A 5,712-nucleotide genomic window follows, 5' to 3' on the forward strand; every position below is an offset into this window, starting at 1 on the left:
AGTAATGATGAAAATTAATGTTAATACGCAGTTTGAGTGTACAGCGGGGTGGGGGGAGGGGCAGGGGATGGATCTCTGCAGGAACAATGAAGATCTCCATTTTTTTTTCTCTTTCCCGCATTTGCAGTGGGGAGGTGCAATCTGTCAGCCTATCAGCAGCGCACACACGGAGCGAAGTGCTTTTTTTCACACAAGCAAGGGCATGTGTCATTGGCAGTGTATGTCACATGTCCTTGCCCTATAAGACCAAGCCATTTTCCCCGTCGCCACCATTTTCTCACTGCTGCAGCTGCGTGTTAGACGGCACCGCTGTTGCTGTGTGCGCTATACCTTGTTAATTTCAAGCCAATTTTCGCACAAATATACAGATAGCTTGGGAGTAGGGAATAGTTGTGATTGCATTCCTTTTAAGGACTAGGTTACAGCATTTCCTACGACTTTTATCAGGGAGGTCTGTGCTCTTAAATAGATAGGTTGTGGGAGTAAAGACTAATTGTAATTGGAGTCCTTTTCAGGACTAGGTTACATGAGTTCCTATCAGTTTTTGCCAGGCAGGTCTGTGCCAGTGCTGTGCAAGTTTTTTTCACAGCATTTGGCTGAATCTAGCAAAGCTAATCCTTTTTGGCCTATTGCAGAGTGTGTTAGTCAGTGGAGTAGCCTATCTGTGTTGCAAGATACAACACCTGTGTATAGAATACCAATTTTTTTACTGCACCTAGTGAAGTAAAATCTTTTGGGCATAGCATCATTCTATTAGTCCATCTATACTGACCTCCATCAGGTTGCAAACTGAATATAATTTTTTTCTGCATCTAGCTCTGAAAAAATATTTGGGCTTCTAGCAGTGTGTGGGACTTGGTCTATTAGTCCATCTATACTGACCTCCATCAGGTTGCAAATTAAAAATAATTTTTTTCTTCATTTAGCTCTGAAAAAATATTTGGGCTTCTAGCAGTGTGTGGGACTTGTTCTATTAGTCCTTCTATACTGACCTCCAGCAGGTTGCAAATTGAATATAATTTTTTTCTGCATCTAGCTCTGAAAAAATAGTTGGGCTTCTAGCGGTGTGTGGGACTTGGTCTATTAGTCCATCTATACTGACCTCCATCAGGTTGCAAATTAAAAATAATTTTTTTCTGCATCTAGCTCTGAAAAAATATTTGGGCTTCTAGCAGTGTGTGGGACTTGGTCTATTAGTCCATCTATACTGACCTCCATCAGGTTGCAAATTAAAAATAATTTTTTTCTGCATCTAGCTCTGAAAAAATATTTGGGCTTCTAGCAGTGTGTGGGACTTGGTCTATTAGTCCATCTATACTGACCTCCATCAGGTTGCAAATTAAAAATAATTTTTTTCTTCATTTAGCTCTGAAAAAATATTTGGGCTTCTAGCAGTGTGTGGGACTTGTTCTATTAGTCCTTCTATACTGACCTCCAGCAGGTTGCAAATTGAATATAATTTTTTTCTGCATCTAGCTCTGAAAAAATAGTTGGGCTTCTAGCGGTGTGTGGGACTTGGTCTATTAGTCCATCTATACTGACCTCCATCAGGTTGCAAATTAAAAATAATTTTTTTCTGCATCTAGCTCTGAAAAAATATTTGGGCTTCTAGCAGTGTGTGGGACTTGGTCTATTAGTCCATCTATACTGACCTCCATCAGGTTGCAAATTAAAAATAATTTTTTTCTGCATCTAGCTCTGAAAAAATATTTGGGCTTCTAGCGGTGTGTGGGACTTGGTCTATTAGTCCATCTATACTGACCTCCATCAGGTTGCAAATTAAAAATAATTTTTTTCTGCATCTAGCTCTGAAAAAATATTTGGGCTTCTAGCAGTGTGTGGGACTTGGTCTATTAGTCCATCTATACTGACCTCCATCAGGTTGCAAATTAAAAATAATTTTTATCTGCATCTACAGTACCTCTGAAAAAATATTTGGGCTTCTAGCAGTGTGTGGGACTATTTGTATTAGTCCATCTATACTGACCTCCATCAGGTTGCAAATTCAAAATAATTTTTTTCTGCATCTAACCCAGCCAATAGTTTTGGCCTAATACCACAGTTTGGCCACTCAGCTCTGCTCGGTTACCATCCATTGTTTTTTTGTGCAAACAACTCCAGAGTTGTGAATTAGTTAACCACCAAAATGAGTGGAAAAAGGCCTGCTGCTGGTGGAAAGGGGAATAGGCGTGTTGGGAAGGGGAAAAAAGGTTGTGTCCGTGGGGTAGGTGTTAAAGCAACAGTAAAATCTGCAGAAGAAAGACCATCTTACAGCCAAACTAAAATGTCTACTTCTTTTAGCGGACAATGTGATAAGATCCCTTTCTTACGGCCACGCCAATCGCTACAAATTCCAGATGAGGCACAAAAACAGCAGGTGCTTCAACGGATATCAAGTGCTCCTTTAAGTGGGCTCTCCTCCACATCAACTTCAACATCACAAATACTCCAGTCCTCAAAGGTGTCACCCAAATCGCACTTGCTTCCTCACAGCTCCCAAATCTCCAGCTGCCCGTCTGAGTATGAGGTAGAACAGATGGTTGAGTCTGCAGAGCTGTTTACTCATACTATAGCCTGGGAATCAGAGGTCGACTCAAGCGCTTCTGTGAATCCAGACGAGGAAATGATCTGCACTGATGCCCAGAATCTTTATGAGTCGGATCCAGGACCAGACGCAGAAGGTTCTGACCATAATGTAGACCCTCATTCCCAAACTGTAACTCCTGTTGGTGGAGACAATGAGGAAGACGATGATAAGACTCAAATACCTGATTGGAGCGACAACTTTAGTTTTTTGTCAGGGCAGGAACAGGTTGGCTCTGAGGACGACGGGTGTGATAACGCACAGGGTGATGATGATGAGGTCGGAGATCCCACTTACTGTCAACCCACAGTCAGCCAAGAGATGAGGTCAGCAGAGGAGGTGGAGGAAGATGCTAGTGACGACGAGGTCAGGTTGCGCCTTCCTGGACAGAGACGTAGTACTGGAAGCACGTCAACAACTGCATCCTCAAACACAACTCTGCCTCTCACCACAAGTCGTGGTGGCTCTTCAGGTCGCATGGGTGCTAAGCCTTGCATAGCCTGGGCATTTTTTCAGATCGATAAAGATGACCCAACTCGTGTTATCTGTAACATTTGTCAGCAAAAGCTAAGTAGAGGCCAAAAAATACATAGTTTGAGTACTTCATGCATGAACCGGCACATGGACATGAAGCATAAGTTGCAGTGGGAAGCTCAGTGTGCTACAATGCGGCCTAGCCGGCCGGGCCAATCACCGTCTGCCATATCTTGTGCATACGCGGCCTCTTCATCCTCTGTGACTGGGGGGACAGCAGTCACACCTGTTTTGGGGCGCAGACCTGCCACCTCTTTACCCGCAACAGCCAGCGTGATTGGCAGGTCATCATTTTCTTTGGAGGTGGTAACACCAGCTCGTGTTGAGCGCTGTCCGACATCGATAGCACCACCTTTGGATCAAGGCAACCTAACATGTCCACCTGCATCTTCCTCACAGACCGGCAGTTTGCCGGGGACACCCTTATCAACCCCGTCTAAGCACAATAGCCAGCCCTCGGTCCCTCAGATGTGGACAAGTAAAAGACCATTTCCTCCTAGCCATGAGAAAGCTAAGAGGTTGAATTTCACCATCTGCAAGCTCTTGGCTACAGAAATGCTGCCTTTCCGCCTGGTGGACACAGAGGATTTTCGAGACCTTATGTCCGTCGCAGTGCCCCAGTACCAGATGCCCAGTCGGCACTACTTCTCAAAGAAAGGTGTGCCTGCGCTCCACCAGCATGTCGCACACAACATCACCGCTTCTTTGAGAAACTCTGTGTGTGACAGGGTGCATTTCACCACAGACACTTGGACGAGTAGGCATGGACAGGGGCGTTACATGTCGCTGACTGGGCACTGGGTAACTATGGTGACAGCAGAACAAGGGGCTGCTGTCCAAGTCTTGCCGTCCCCACGAGTTGTGCGTCAATCCTCTTTATGTCAAAGTTCCTCCACTGCTTCTGCCTCCTCAACCTCCTCTCGGTCTTCCACCTGCACCCAAAGCCTGTCTGGTCATGCCACAAGCTTTCTAACTGCGCAGAAGGGATCCTGCACACCTCCTTACTATGCTGGCAGTAGGGCTCAACGTCATCAGGCGGTTTTTACATTGAAATGTCTGGGAAATGTGAGTCACACAGCTGAGGAGTTGTGGTCAGCTCTGGAGAACCAATTTCATGAATGGTTGTCTCCACTGGACCTGAAACCAGGGAAGGCCGTGTGCGACAATGCTGCAAACCTGGGTGCGGCCCTTCACCGGGGCAATGTCACACACGTGCCTTGTATGGCTCACGTGTTGAACCTGGTTGTCCAGCAATTTTTAGCCCACTATCCCAGACTAGATGGCCTTCTGCAGAGGGCACGGTCGCTGTGTGCTCACTTCCGCCGTTCGCATCCCGCAGCTCAGCGACTTACATCTCTACAGAAGTCGTTGGGCCTGCCACTTCACCGGCTAAAATGCGATGTGCCTACCCGGTGGAATTCAACTCTGCACATGTTGCAGCGACTGTGGCAGCACCGACAAGCCCTGGTGCAATACGTTCTGACGTATAGCCTGGGCCAACGAGATTCAGAGGTGGGGCAAATCACGCTGGAGGAGTGGTCTCAGATCAGGGACCTATGCACCCTTCTGCACAGTTTTGAAATGGCGACGAAGATGTTTAGTGCTGACGATGCCATTATCAGCATGACTATTCCGGTGATTTACATGCTGGAGCACATGTTAAACAGAATTCGGAGTCAGGTGGTGGCACAAGAGGAGGTGGAGGAAGTAGAGGAGGAGGAGTTGTATGCGGAAGGGCTAACATCTGCAAGGTCCAGACGGTCGGCAGCACCAAGGCGGCAGGCATGTGAGGGTGAGGGAGATGGTTTTACCAGGGCGCATGGTAGCAGCCAAACTAGTGAGGAAGGTGCAGGAGCCCAGGAAGAAGTGGAGGACGAACTGATGGAAGACTCATCAGATGAGGGAGACCTTGATCACATTTCTGTTGTGCGAGGTTGGGGGGAGAGGACAGAGGAAGGAAGCATGATTGTTACCTCGCCACCAACACAACAGGGACTTGGTGCTCCTGGATGCGCAACACACATGAGTGCCTTCTTGCTGCACTACCTGCAACATGACCCTCGAATTGTGAGAATTAGAAATAATCCTGACTACTGGGTTGCCACACTGTTAGATCCCCGGTACAAAAGTAAATTTGCAGAAATTATTCCTGCCATAGAAAGGGATGCACGCATGCAGGAGTATCAGCAGAGACTGTTGCAGAATCTTACATGTGCTTTTCCACAAAATACCAGTGGTGCACGTAGTGAATCTCACAGTTCCAACTTGCCAACCGTGGGACCGTCAAGTGTTCAGCACTCAAACCGTAACAGAACCACAGTATCTGCTGGTAACATCAATTTTGCGGAATCATTTCACCACTTTTTTAGCCCATCCTTTGCAAGGCCACAGGAGACAAGAAGTCTGACACATAGTCAACGCCTAGAGACGATGGTACAGGAGTATCTCCAAGTAAACATTGAAGCCACGACTGTGTCACTGGACCCTTGCTCTTTTTGGGCTTCCAATCTGGATAAATGGCCGGAGCTAGCCACTTACGCCTTGGAGATCTTGTCATGCCCCGCAGCCAGCGTTCTGTCTGAACGTGTGTTCAG

The sequence above is a fragment of the Phyllobates terribilis genome, unplaced genomic scaffold (genome assembly GCF_046119375.1).
Source record: "Phyllobates terribilis strain yellow unplaced genomic scaffold, ASM4611937v1 Scaffold_1__5_contigs__length_1240528914, whole genome shotgun sequence".
Classification (NCBI taxonomy): domain Eukaryota; kingdom Metazoa; phylum Chordata; class Amphibia; order Anura; family Dendrobatidae; genus Phyllobates; species Phyllobates terribilis.